The 15887-nt window shown below is 38.1% G+C and overlaps 1 long non-coding RNA gene across 1 annotated transcript; it reads left to right on the top strand.

The window, feature by feature from the left end:
* The first annotated feature begins 1102 nt into the window (after positions 1-1102).
* LOC136244548 (uncharacterized) lies at positions 1103-14052 on the top strand. The gene is made up of 5 exons (XR_010695412.1): positions 1103-1222; positions 10287-10506; positions 12122-12269; positions 12604-12711; positions 13633-14052. It is a non-coding gene; the product is annotated as an uncharacterized lncRNA (long non-coding RNA).
* Positions 14053-15887: the final 1835 nt, after the last annotated feature.

The following is a 15887-nucleotide window of genomic DNA, read 5'->3' as shown; positions in this document are numbered from 1 at the left end:
TCCACTGCATGCACCAAGTGCATGTAACACAGTTACCAATCACGTTTTCATTGCATGTACTAAGTACATTGACCAATGCTAACAGACTTATCTATTGGTTTATTAGGTGATTTGTTTGGTAATCTATTCCTTTTCAGCAGTATTTCTTGTCCACTCGACGATTCCAAGGAAGTATACTGAACTAAGCGACACTCGCCTGTTTCTTGCCATGGTACAACAGCGTTTCAGCTTGATGTTTGCTGAGGATAAATAAGTGGAGAAGAGAAGACCACGACAACGAACGCTTATGCTCCAGTTGTGCCCTAAATAATATCTATAGTGGAATAATTCCGTTGTGCTTTTGTTTACTGATAGCTCCAGTAACAGTTAAGTCTTGCGGCCAGATTAAAGCTGACTGAGGACAGTGCCAATGGCTGGGCTCTGTCACACTGACATAATTATGGATGAATTTCCAATAATAGTTTTGTGAGGCCCAGGAATTGTCAGAGTGATTTAGCCTCAGTGGGTGGGGGAAACTGGAGAATTGCAGTCACTTTCTGGAGATCAGAAATGATACCACTAGATGATACAATACAATAGGACACTTCTGTGCGGGCAAAACAATTTCAATTAGGGAAATGTGCCTCCTGTAGAGCTATCAAGACATTGCAAAGTCGATGTAGGTGTTCTTCAAAATTAGTAACATCGTCCACGTTGTTCATAGGTTAATCCAACCAAGACACACTCCATTAGCCTCTGGAAAGTCACAGGTGCATTAGTCAAACCAAATGACATGACATTAAACTCGAAGTGCCATTCCTTGTAGAGAAAGCAGTCTTCTTATTAAATTCCTCTACAGCAACCTGCCAATAGCCAGAGGCTAAATCTAGGGTACCAACATCCAGCCAGAGAGTCTAGAGTATCATAAATTCTAGGGAGTGGGTAAGCATCTCGGTGGGTAATTCAATTCAATTTCCTGTAGTCTATGCAGAAACACCGTGAACCATCCTTCTTATACACGGTCCGTGTACTTTTCCGCCACCCTTAATCCCAATGCCCAAAACTAAAAGGTAATAGGCGCTGCGCGCGCGAAGCGCCTATTACCTCCTTTAGTTTTGGGCATTGGGATTTAGGTTATTGGAATTCGTGAATTCCAATTTTCTATTTTTTAAGAAAAGTTAAGGAGTGGAAGGATGCTGACGCTGTGTTTAAAGACCAGAAAAATACACTGATAAGTTGAAAGGTAGGTCAATTGGTTTATTTGTTTTGGTGGTTTTAATATTTGCAAGTGAATGTCACGGAATTTTTCATATAATGCCCGCCATTACTGGAGGTTTCTGTTGGCATATCTTGCTAATAGCTATCGTTTAATCTGATGTTAAATAACGCATCCTGAGCCTGTGAAAGATGATTTTTACTATGGCGGCGCCCACCCCTTTTCATAGAGAGGGGCAAGGATGAGACGCTCTCCCTCCATGTATGGTGGGGGTGAGCACAACCATACTATTACTGTCTATTTTTAATTGTAGAACCTCAATAGTGATGGGTATGCCATTTTGCCACCAGTTTATAGATCCTCAGTGCCTTGTTTTGTTTACCTTTTTGACTGGTGAACGCACACATACCGCATCAAAAGAAAGGATGGGTGCCAGAGTTAATGTTTTCGTGAGAACGCACGCCCCAGGTATTAATTACTGACTCAAAAGTGAAGTAGCCATTATGCTTTGCTACCAGCCATTATACACTACTATACACAAAGAACACCTCCGCAGTCACCACGAAAAATTCAGACAATTCACTAGTCTCAACTACTCGAGATTGAACGGTGGTCATTACGCTTTGCTTTCGCCTATATATTTCAGTCCGTTACATAGCGTTACAAATGAAGAACAGTACAAGAAGCGTCTCTGCAATCAATCCAGTCACTACAGAAAATATGGATGAGATACAAACACAGCCACAGTGAAGCCGCATCTTGCTATCACAAATCGACTCCTTGCGTCAGCGAAATAGCTGAAACACAAAGGAGGACAAAGGCAAGTTCATGATGCGTGTGTTGTATGTACTGTGGTTGGCAAAAAGGCACATCTCATCTTGGGACAAAGCGACATCGAACAGTAAAGAAGTCAAGCCTGTACCTATATCCATTGTTTGTCCATTGTCGGTTGGCTAAAGGTATCAGTTTTAGTCAGGATAAAATTCTGTTAAATAGAATCTTTTAAAATTTCATAGAATCTTTTTGGAAGTGGTCTGAATTCAGACATTTTTGGGCTTGGCTGTGCCTAACCAATACTGCCAAGTTGTCATGAAAGGAAATTCAGGCTGATTTTTGGGTGGTATTTTGATTGGAAAAGCAGTACTACCATACTGTATGATACTGTTTGACTGAATAATAGCTATTTCACTTTCAAATAGTCCAGTACAGTGAACCCTCGGTTATCCAAATCCTTAGCCAAGGGTAAAAGTGTTCAGATAGCTGAATTGTTTGGATAACTGAGGTCCGTAATACAGAGCTGTGTTGTTGAAGTACTCTAATAGAACTTATAGAACTTTGCGTGGGCGAGATCAAAGGAAAAAGTGTACTTTAAATTTCATAAAGTACACTCTCAGCCGGCCAACTACTTCATCAACCACAAAGAGTGCTTTATTCGTTCAATAAAGCACTCTGCGGTGCAATAAAGCACTCTTTGTGGGCAATAAAGCACAGTTGCCCACGTGCCTTAGTGTAGGCTAATAGCCTACGGGGCTCGCTCCAGTACGACTAATCACCCAAGCCGGTGAAGGCTGATAGCCTCGCCGCGCTGAGTGATCAATCACCCCAGCCAATACGAGTTGCTCCACTGGATTTATTTTATAGACATACGTAAATGCTTCGATAATGGGTGGGAGAAGGTAACGTTGCTGTTACGTTTGTTAATGTAAACGGACAAGTCCTGGAGATATCACGGAAATACTTCACCATGTGACTCACAATAGAATCGATTGTGGGTTGCGAGCAAAACCTGCCAAAAGACGCGATGAACGTCTACTATGCCAAACTATGGTGAAATACGCGTGAGTTACTTTGTTAAACTAGTTTGTGTGCGTTCAGGCTGCTAATAGTTCGTGCAACGCTTGTTAATTACGAGTCCTAGTGTATGGTGAAGCTACACGACTAGAAAGTTCCATAAATCATTTAAAGCATAGCCTTGCTCGTGCTATATGAAAAATAAAGTACTCGGCCGTGCGCCTCGTACTTTATTTTTCATATAGCACTCGCGGCTATACTTTAACATATACGTACATTTGTACTTGAATACTCTAACAGAACAGTCATTTCCAATTTTGGATAAACCAGGATGCGGATCTACTGTATTGATGCATTTCTGAATTAAGTATTTATTTGTATTTATTACATGTATGTAACAATGCCTAGCGGTTGTGGATAAATGAAACACCCATGGGAATTTAATTATTAATTTTATTACAGCCTACCCAGCAGCTGTGTAATGGTGACCTGGTGTCAGCTGGGGAAGCTCTCATTGTCTCACTTAGCATTGTTGTGGCTGTTGTGAACTTAGGGTCCCGTGGGCTCTCGGTGAGATTTGGACAATCTCACTAGTCCTGCCAAAGAGTTTGTGTGCACAAGACTTATGTGCCTGAGTATATCAGTAAATCATGCCAGTTATTGTTCATGTTATGAACGTACGTACCAGCCTTATATAGAGTGTCAGTAAATCATGCCGGTTATTGTTCATATTATTAATGTACATACTAAACTTAGAAAATGGTATGTATAATATGCTTTGATCTTTGGAGGATAATGAGGTCTTTAAAATCCACTAAGAGACCTGCTAGCAGGTTCTTAAAATGGTTAGAAACCTGCTAGCAGAAAAGACCTCAAGCATTACAAATCTCACTTTCGATCATTGACTGACAATGCTCCATCCAAGCATAATCAGGCTGATAGCCTGCAGTGGGTGACCAGTCACCCAGGCCAATATGTGGTTAACCACTCTGTTCATTTTATAGGCATACCTAAAAGAATTCGATTATGGGAGATACAATTTAGCATTGTCTGTACGTTTGTCACGATGAACGGAGAAATCCAAAAATATCACGGAAAATTCTGTTAAGCGCCCATCTGTTTCTAGAATGTTTTATGGCTGTTTTTGTTGTTTATTGAACTATGGATGGACTTTACCCCCTTGTAGAACGTTATTTTTTGCTACGTGTAATGTGGGTGTGGTCCATATTAGAAACCCTGCCTGTTCTTCGTGCTACTGTGGGCACAACTTGAAACAACTTGTTCCCATCGTATAAATCCACACAAACTGCTTCTTTGACACATGTGTAGTGTTTACACTGCTGTGATGCCATAGGCACTGGCCCGGCTCGACATTATCGATCACTGCTGTTTCCCAGCTGTGCCAGATCCAGTTATTCTAACTTGCGGAAGGAAGTGGTGCGAGCTTCGATTTTTTTCAACAATTCAACAAAAATATGTTCAATCTTCTGTGATTATTTTAACATTGCACGACAATTTCAGTACGACATAACCCAATCCCACAATGACTCCACCTATATGTCCATATATATAATGCATACATTTTCTAAGTCAGTTAGAGACCACGCCTCGGATCTTCATGTATTTTAAAAACCTCGCTTCGCTCAGTTTTTAAAATCCACGAAGATCCTCGTGCTAGGTCTCTAACCTACAGTTATATGGAGTGTCATTAAATCTCACCGGTTATTGTTCATGTTATGAACGTATGTACCAGCCTTATATAGAGTGTCAGTAAATCATGCCGGTTACTGTTCATGTTATGAACGTACATACTAAACTTATATGGAGTGTCAGTTAATCTCACCGGTTATTGTTTGCGTTATGAACATACGTACCAGCCTTATATGAAGCATTTGTAAGTTATCAGTGTTTTCTTGTAATTTTTTTTGTCCGTAAACAAGACATACATACCATTGACTTGCTAGTGTGGGGGCTCACCCCAATTAATATTTTGCTTGACTGTTGTATTAGGGTGAGTGCTCTATTAGAGTGACTGCTTGATCTTGCTTGACCAGTTTCTGAAAACCTCAGTAGCTAACTCCCCAGAGCTGCTCCTGGATGGATTCTTACCATGTACAATAAGTTGAACTAAATAGCACATAAAACTTTGTTAATACAAGCTTTCAATGCATCTAAGTATAGGTTATCGCACAAATCCAGGTATCTTCGCTATTTTAGAGCTGAGGAATGGCACAATGATCACCAAGGGCGAACAAGATACCATGGATTTGGTGATAACTGATTTAGAGTATGGCTCATACAGCCCTGGTCACTGCTGTAATGGCAGCTTCCTGATCGAATTAGTGCTAAAATAACTAATTGATAGGCTTCCTAGATGAATATGATCATCTTTATGATCCAGCAATGCTTTCTTTACACTCTCTGATGGCTATTGTGACTGGAATCCAGCAAAACGCGTGACAAAATAATTGTCATGGGTATCTAACCAGTTTAGATACCTACCCCGGGTATCTATTGAATTTTAAATACCTCATTAACGGCTAAACTTCAAAGCATACTATGCGTGCCATAGTCTAAAAGGTCCAACGTAGCTCTCAGTTCAGTGACTTCATTCACCAATATATTTGGTAAGGCAACTGCCTCACCTGCCTACATTGTAGCTACATAACATTCCATCCAGATTTTCCCATATATTTCAGTCACAAATTTGTTTATGACAAACTACACTTCACCAATTTTTTGAATATAGATAGCTGACTCAATAACAAAACGACACAGTAAAGTTATACAACTGTTCTTAATACCTTCTATCCAAGTAGATCAATTTTCCAACATTGGGACATTCTAGAATTTTATTTAACTTGTTGCTGTGCAAAAATATTGGTGAAAACTAGAACAAACATGCACACATACAAATGATGGTACAAACCCATAAGTACATGAAAACAGCTTCCTTGTGGAGAATGACACGTACAGTACATTATAGCCCTATGTGCTTTATCAACTGCTTCACCACCTATTTTTATAATCATGGACAGAACCATTTCAAGGCGCTGATTTCCCATATTGACACATTCTGTATTTAGATGCCACAAAGTTATTTGAAGCACTTACATTGCTGTCAGAAGTATCATAAGTTGTGATTACCAGCTAGAAGACATCGGGCCAGCGAAAAGCAAATTTATATTATTTTGCAATAAAATTACATTGAAATAAACTGAGTAAAAATATGCGTGCCACTTAAAAATAATTTGCTTTGGTACAGCAGTGAAACAATGCTCAAATCAAAAACACCTATACACCACTGGATTTATCTACTCCTGGAAAGTAAGAAAATCTTTATTTTATGTTCGTATAGCTAAAGGCATATGAATTACAGGCGCTTCTTCATGGTGTGGTAGAATTAACATTTACCATCGTAATTTCTTTGTTGAAATGGCCTTTATATCTGTGGAAACAGATGGATGTAAGGACAGAGCACTATACCTTGATTGATTTGGTAGTTCACAGTGAACAGATTAAGCCAAGTCTTAGATTATGCCAGTCGGTGTTATCATTAGTCTTAGAATATAGTTTAGTTAATCTAATAGATAGATAGGTAATATCTGTGACAAAGTTAAATATAATTTTAAAAACCCATGTATGTATGATAAATACGGTATTCATACCTCACAAAAATAATTATACTACACTTACTTCAATGTTACACTACCAGATTAGGTGCATTGGACCATCGTGTCATGATCAAAACTATAAAAGACAAGACTGCTAGTTTACTCATTCCAGACTAACCCTATACAGGACGTATGCATCTGGAAAGAGTACTTAATAGAACTGCTTGTCTTTACTCTTTGGAGTTTAGGACATTAGAAAGACTACCAACTACACTTTGTTGTTAGGACTGGATGTCGTGGGTGGTGGCGTGTGCATGATAATTAGTGTTCCAATGAGGTTAACCATGCAAAATAGTGACCTAAGTTTCATGCATGGAAAAGTACAGATGGTCAATAAAATAAGATCAAAAGACTTGCTGATGCAAAATATTTTATTTCATAACTAAGTACATACAATATGAAGCACTAATTATGGAGGTGATTTAATAGAGCAGTTAAATAGCACATGCTAACAAATGTGTCAACTACTGGTTGTAGACACACCATATTCTATCAGTAAACACATGCCGTACTATCATCTGCTGTCATGATAACATCAAAATGAAGTCGGCTACTAATGTTATTTAGCTATAACACACACACATGCACAAACACACACAAAGTAAAGCCTTGATTTCTGCTCAGCAAATCAGCACTGCAATGCATGTGCACCCTCCATATAAGGCTGGCACGTATGTTCATATAAATACAAACAATAACTGATATGTTATACTGGCCTATTCCTTATTTTGTCTGAGTGGACGACACAGATGATAGAGCTGAATCGCTTCATAGGTGTCGCAGAGAACTTAACACCAGATGAAGCAAAATTGAGAAGAGTATGTAAGAAGAAGGGAACACAATAGACAATAATAGACAAAAGAACTGATGAATGCCAGAACAAGTGGAGCTACAAGACAACAGCACGAAAGCCACAGGAGGATATTAGTAAGTAACTCAACAAAGATACAGAATAAACATACAGCTGCTAAACATTAAACAAAGGAGTCGAGGTGAACCCGTCATTGAAGGCGCAGTCAGTCAGCAATGGTATAGTACTATTGGGGCCTGACAGTCCTGCGGCCCAGGATAGCCGAGATGTAGAGCGGCGTAAGGAGAATGAGATGAATGGCTACTGTAGTTTGCTAGCGTATTGCTACTTTGTTGTCTGAGCATTCTGGCCGGGCAGTGTTACAGTAGAACACTTCACTGGCCGAGTCAAGTTAACTTTTTTTACTCCACTCAGCAATAGCTTGTCTAAAGGGATCTAGGTCATCTTATCATCATTTTTGTTCTTTTAAGGACTCAGCAGTTGACCTGGTGTGTTCTGAGAGTCACTTAGATTTGACTGATTAATTATTGTCTTGTTGATTTGTAAAAATATTTGTTTGTGTGAAACCTTCATTAGGGGGGTCTAGCTTGGTGATGCCATGGCCTAGTTGTAAGTCGAAGACCAAAAAAAGGTAACTACTTGCTGACATTGGCTGTCCTCCACCAACTATATCCCGAGTTTTATCTCCTTATTTATAACTACATACGTAATTTGCTACTCTACTGCTCTGTGACTGCTCTATTAGAGTATCTCCATCTTGACTGCTCTATTAAAGTATCTCGAATTATTGATGCTATTGAGTTAGGTTCTCAATGACAAATATAGATAATATTAGGGGGGCTAAGCCCCTCCATAATCTTTTTGATAGGAGCTACGGCCCTCCTTCTCTGCCGCCCCTGATACATATCATACAGTATGGTAGTACTGTATAGTAGAGATCATGCAGAATTGGGGTTTTCCAGCCAAAAATATCCCAGCCTCATGACAATTTGGCGGTATTGGTTAGGCACAGCCAAACCCAAAAATGTCTTCAGAGCAACTCTAAACCCTTCCAAAAAGTTGCTATGGAATTTTAAAAATTTTCTATTTAACAGAATTTTATTCTGACTAACGTAATTTTCCATACTCTGCAATGGTGTTTGTCTGTCTGAGAGGCTTTGTATTAATTGCAAACATAGCATCAATGATCACTGCTTGTGGCACCCACAATAATAAGTCTTCTATACTTGGTGTGGTACACTGGTAGCGTTTTTGTAGCTTGTCAGTCCAATGACTCTTGTTTGATTTGTGTGGGTAGCCATCCTCATCAGCCAGTGCTCTAGGTAATACACAATACTGTTCTACCTTCGCACCATTGTATCTTATGCCTTGAATATTTAATCACCTGTCTTACCCTATTCTCTTCCTGTACACTCATCAGTTTTTTGGCATTAATGTCAAAGCACAGTTTTTAAATGTTTTCTTCTGTACATAGTATATAGTGGATGGTGTGGTATCAGTGATTGTGTTGCTAATAAGCTTGTCATATTTCTCAGGAAACAATTCTTCTATCAGGTTGTTGAATGCTTTGATACGATCATTTAAAAACTAAGAGTTTTTTTTGTAAATATGTGTGGTGGAGTGTATTAGAGCTCTTTTCATACCTTTATTAATGCACGTTTCATGTGAATGCCACAGAATAGTATCATCTTCCTGTAATACTAACAGTAAATGCTCCTGCTTCCAAACACTGTAGTGGGTACTGTTGGAGATCAGCCAGTGACGTGGAATAATTCTCACATATGTGTCATGATCAAATCCAGCAAATAGTGGTGCCATTCATTTTAAACTGGATAATCTAAGCTTCCAAATACTGCTCTGGATTGCAAGGTGCAGTGTTAAATAACAATAGCAGTTTACAAATACAAAGTCGGCCCATACAGTAGATTCCAAACAGCATCCCTCTCAGTCATTGACTAAATGAATTTCTTAAAATTTGCAGTGAGTCAACATTGATGAGGGAACCGAGACTCCTGTAGTGCAGCTTCTAAAATGTACTTAACATTATCTATAAGGGTTTGAGTAATTGGTATATGCTCGTACCGTTACTTGATATAAGGCTTCTTACGCCTTGCTTCTTTACTGTTCCAGGGGCTAATCCAGGAGCTGGCAAGGGGAGGGACACAAGCAGGCTAAGTTGAAGGTGGTTGGAGAGAGCAGATTTTCTTGTAGCAAATAATCACCTTATAGTAGTGTCTCACTGTTCATTTTTGCCATTGTAGCCTTTGTAGATAGTTGTGAAGTCTTCAAAGCTGTTTAAAAGGCTATGAATTTCTCAAACACCAGTAACATGATAATTATCTTAGAGGCACTTAGTATGCACGAGAGTGCTGGGTGACAGTTTGACAGCTACTTTGACTTCGGTTTCAGGTATTATCACCTGGTAATAATATGCATTTTTTTTTTGATTTTGGCCTAACAAGATTTATACGATCTGGACTGTGATTCTGTGATAACTGCGTGCTGGTTGCCGCAATAGACAGCAGAGTAGCTCTGCAACATGTCAAAGTTGTCAACCGAAGCAATTGTGAATGCATCTGATCATTTATGGCAGCTCATTCCAAATGCTTTGTGTTCGCTCATTGTTGGCAAGTTGGGCAACAAAACAGTCATGTGTATCTGGTGAACCAATCTGTTTAAAATTCTTAACAGTTCTCATATAACCACCACACATCTCAACAGCATCTGCTAGTAGGTCATGTATAAATAAGGGTTGTGTTGGGTTTGTAGCATATAACAGTGAGCTTAGAATGTTGTATGTTCTCACCTTCTTTAGGTACTGGTTGCTGTCACTCACTCTGCCTAATGACAAATGTTTACAGTCACGGATGGATGTTGTGATACAGTAGATAAATTGTACAAGTTGTGAATTAATGTTCTCAAGCTCCTAATTGACGGTCAATGAATGATTTCCTACTGATTGTACTGCCTCTTCATGTATTAAATAATTTACCATGTATGTAGCTTCATGAAGAATGCAATGAGATGGTTTTGTGGTAGGTGCTTGCTGTTTTAATTTAACTATTTCATTTTTGCTTATGTGTGGTTATAGTGTGATATACTGAAAATTTATACACTAGAATTGACACATATAAATTCAGCTTCTTTCCTTCCATTGCTATACTATGGAACAACTTGCAACCAGAGACTGTTGAAGCTTCATCTATCACCGTGTTTAACAACCTTCTTATAAATGAACTGTAAAATTGTAATTAGTTAGCTGTAGCTATATATTTGATTTGTATATTGCATTTATACTCACTGTGCGAGGTCTTGCAATAATAATAATACTGAAAATTTATACACTTTTTAAAATGCAGAACAAAAGAGCTTTCAACGTTAACTTATAATATATTTCCAGGGGCGGATCCAGGAGCTGGCAAGGGGAGGGGCACAAACAGGCTAAGTTGGTAGGTGGTTGGGGCCGGAGAACCATATTCTCTTGTAATGTTAGTTGTTGCATTTTGAAGCAGCAAATAATCACCTCTTAGTAGTGTCTCACTGTTGATTCTTGTCGTTTTGGCCTTTGCAGATGGTTGTGAAGTCTTAAAAATTGTGTAAAAGCCTTTGAATGTCTTAAATAACAGAGACACGATAATTATTTTTAGAGGCACTTAGTACGCATGAAGGTGCTTAAAACCTTGGAACAATGATGGGGTGTATAGAGGCGCTTGGCGTTTAAACTGTAATTTGTTATGGCTGCGTTAACTGTGCGAGGTCTTGCAATAATAATAATACTGAAAATTTATACACTTTTTAAAATGCAGAACAAAAGCGCTTTCAACGTTAACTTATAATATATATCTATCATTGATCTGAAGGTGCACAATATTTTCATTGTAAATCAGCATGTGGGCATTGAGATAATTCAGTAGTTATACATCACGTGATGCAAGTAATTTCAATGCTTTCTATTTACGCACAGTATCTAATTTTAGGAGGAAAATGAGGGAGAAGGGAATCCAGTCTATTTTTGCATCCGAAATGAGTAGCAGCATGGATTCTTTGACTTACAGTGGTAGACAAAAATTAGTGTTAGGAAATTCAGTTAGAGGTGAAAAATTGCAATTGGTGGCTGAATTAATCCATACGATTATCTCAAGAGTCAGTCAGACTGGAGTATAAAAATACAGATGAGTTAAAAGAGAACAGGAGGTATATAATAAGTTAGTTTTCATTTCTAGCTTCTATATAATTCATGCAGTAGCATTGAACTAATGAAATAAGGTGAATTGCAGTGTAGCGACAGACCAATCCACACCGTTACAGTGCTGATTACTTCAGTCATAAGATCCACATTGACCAGAACGAGAAAATGGTCATGTTTGGATGCACACATATATGTGCGCTAGATGGATATAGTTCAAAAATTGTTGGATTTATCACCTTACCAGTGAAGAATAACTACACCATATATTCAGATCTTTTTATGTATGTAAGACTAGCCCTTATGTTGATTAATATGCTGCATGATATTGTGACACATACATTACTGTGTACATCAATCCGTGTTAAATTAGTCAATGTGTTGATGTATGTGCTGTAGATGTGTGTTTACATGAAACGATAATATCTTGTCACACATACATTTGTGTCTTATTTACAATGTAGACCTATACTTAGACAGTATGGAGTGTGGGATCAGGTTCGCGTAGACCATGGGAATGAGTGGATGTTGATGCTATTTGTACAAGAGCAGCTTTCTCACTTCCGAAATAATACAAGAAGGGACCCTCATTGTCGAACAACTTCAAAACAAGTACGTATAGCTATACAGTAAACAACAGTGACACACAATTGAACCAGCTTACGTGCAGTTGTAATGGAATCACAAAATAAGCTTGATATAATCATTTTTGACCAAGTGGCATGATGGAGTATAATTTACATGTTGTGTATTGTGTAAGGGAACACACAAGTACACTCTTATATATTTAGGTACAGACAAGAATCTTGCTTCAATAGCCTTTATTTGTTTGCTTAAACTTTATACTCTGCATTAAAGGGCACCAGCTGCATTCTAGACTATCAAGTGCATACATTTTTTTGTTAATTGTTTTAGTGTTTCAAACCTTTGTATCTTATCCTTCTAGAATGCTGTTTCAACACATGCCAGAAACTTTCAATTGTGGGAATTGTTTTTTTGGGATGTAAAAGATCTAATACTACATTAAACCTTTGCTATTGTGGCAGTAAATAAGGTAACACATAAAGTTAAGTACTTAGGTAATCACCTAGTTGTCATATTCTTGTTTCATGACCTGTTCAATGGCTGACATGCCCCCCATGCAGTAGGTAAAAATATGCATCCATGCATCGCCCAAGCAATCATTTTAGTCTTAGAATATAGTTTAGTTATTGTTAAATAATAAACTTAGCAACTACACTGAGCCTTGCCTAATGTGTAAACTAAAACCCACAATAGAACGCTCTATGTCGCTCAATAAAATGAGTCAAAGCATTTCGTATCTTTGAACTGGTTGGTCATTAAAGCGATAAGCAAACCACATTCTAATGATATTGCCCAGGTAATATCTAGACATTGCCCAGGTAATATGTGAGCCTGAATGGTACCTTTGAATACCCACAGTAAAGTGGTATATATTATATACGTATATACAGGTATATGGCTACAATCACCTGCCTTTCTGGTCTCTTGGATACCCTGCTGTAGTTTAATCATGTATGTGCTTTTATCTCTGAAATGTAAATTAACAGTTATGCACTTTTATTCAAAACCATGCATAAATCTGTGAAATCTTATGTGTTATCAGCTGCAAATGAACAAATATAGTACTGTTGTATAGTATAATAGTATAGTAATGAAAGTATGGGAAAAATCACCTTCCAGGTACCATCATTACAATACCTACTATACACGACATGTTTGGCTGAATTAGTTGGATGTAATTAAACCCAAATCAACTTTGTGACATATTGAAATTCTTCCAATATGTTCCAATGAACTTAAACCCTAAAGTTTGTTTCAACTGCAGCTAAGGATACAGCCAACTATTGGATTCACTGATAGCCTGTGATTTACTATATGGTTTCATTCCATAACTAGGTGTTAATTATTGCATGGACATACTTTTATTTGATGTAAATTTATTTTGTATTAGGCATGAATAAAGGAATACCAAATGTTGTAATGCAAGCCAACAACCAGACTGGCCAGCTACCTTTATCTGGTATACCTGACCCAGAAGATGTTCTTCAGCAGTACCAAAATTTTGGTGGTCAAATAACAGTATTCAGTGGATTTGGAACAGACCCATTAGAACAAAGGGTTGATTTGATAGAGCAACGGGAGGAGCAGTTTAAACTACAGTTTCAAAGCTTTAACCAAATTTTCCAGGACATCGTAAATGGAAACTCTGCTTGCTTTCGTTCAGGTCTCCTTCACTTCATTGACATCAGCATAAATCTATGCAGACAGTTGTAGGTTTACTAGTAACTTTTTTGCTTTACTGTATATAGTAGATGCTATGATTTCTATGTAGAAAGTTCTCACATGAAGCTCAATAATTATCACATACCAATATTACGTAGTTGGTCACAAAAATTCGTAAGGTGCGTAAGCAAGAGTACCAAGAGTCCATAGTCCTCTTATTATGGACTCTTGGTATTATGTACAATTGGCATAAGTATCCCCTGATGGTGTGATACAGTGTTAAAATGAGAACATGTGCATAATCTGGACACATGTCAGTGGTCCCAAAGTATCCATTAGTATGTGCACTAACCTGGAAATCAGGACACCTTCATAACCAGGACATACACTTTTGGTTGGTGCCAGGTCTCCTTAAACACAGGCTTAACTGTAACCATTTTCAATAGCCATTGCAACTATTGGATCTGACATGATAGTCAACAACTGCAGTCCAGCTGTGTCATTTTGAATTCACCTGTATCTTATTGGAAATTGCACTGTCATGAATGTGCTTGATGCACAGAAATGGATTTGCCAGTTTTACAGGTCAAAGAAAACAGACCTTATATGTATAGACAGGTATTAAAATATTTGGTATAAAAGAACAGCTCACATGACTTCAAGTATGTATCTTGGCATTCTATAGGTATCATTGGTAAAACATTGGATCTACTAATTTGAAAAATGAACAAAATAATTTATGACAGAGTTCAATTGCCTTGCTTGTGTGAGAGAGGATCACCACTGCTTTTGTCAAGTTTACACCTGTCAGAGCTTGTGTAAACTGCTCCATTACCAAAGGCAGTGATGATTGGTTCAGAATAATTGCAAGTTTTATTAATGTCACATGACCTGCACCTGTCAGAGCTTGTGTGATCTGCTTCATTGCCAGAAGACAGTGATGATTGGTTCAGAATAATTTCAAGTTTTATTAATGTCACATGTCAGAGCTTGCATGATATGCTCCATTACCAGAAGGCAGTGATGATTGGCTCAGAATAATTGCAAAATTTTATTATTTTCACATGACCTGCACCTGTCAGAGATTGTGTGATCTGCTTCATTACCAGACGGCAGTGATGATTGGCTCCGGATACTTATAGGCTGCAAAATATTATTATTGTCACATGAAATACAGCATTAATAACTTCTCTGGTGAAAGAGATTAGTGTTAAATAAGGCCATTCCAATTCAAGTTATACATTTAAAACATCAATTACCTGGCCTGGGCCTGCATGTATCCCTAGCCCTTCAACATTTCCAATAGACTGCTATGGTTCACTAGGATTTGATTTTAGCAAGTAGCAACTCATTAGCTGCTGACGTAACATGTAATCTATAATACAGTGTATATTGTAAAAGGGGTAAAGGGTGGTGGTTTAAGAAACGATGCTTCAGTGAAACCTCATTAATAGGGCCACCTCTAGGATCAGTGGCCATAATACGAGGTGGCCTTATTATTGAGGTCATAAAGTAGTATTTGGGGCTTACTAGAGGTGGCCACAATAACCAGGTAGTCTTATTAAAGAGGTGGCTGCTAAGTGAGGTTTCACATGTATTAACATTAACACTGACTTTGAATTTAATCTCCTAAGAATATGTTGTAGCTACCACTATACCCATCAGCAATCACTGCTGATGGGTATAGTGGTACAGCATCTTAGGAGATTAAATTCAAAGTCATGAGTTGTACTGGATCAGCCTCTTGCACACAACATCAATGCTATATATATCTATCTGAATTTGATTGGTCATTGATTGCATGCTACATTTTGGAAGGTCATTCAGCTGTTGGATCTCAGACTTCAGCACATGCATGCATGGAAGTGGTCATAAAGTATCCATTAACTAGCTATCATACTATAGAAATTATCTTCATTTCCGGGGTAGGGAGAAATTTTTGCCAGACCCTCTTCTTCTCCGTAGTACCAATTTTGCAATGAC

Source organism: Dysidea avara, chromosome 14, assembly GCF_963678975.1.
Source record: "Dysidea avara chromosome 14, odDysAvar1.4, whole genome shotgun sequence".
Lineage (NCBI taxonomy): Eukaryota > Metazoa > Porifera > Demospongiae > Dictyoceratida > Dysideidae > Dysidea > Dysidea avara.
The sequence above is the reverse complement of the archived record's forward strand: the minus strand, read 5'-3'. Positions and strand labels throughout refer to the sequence as shown.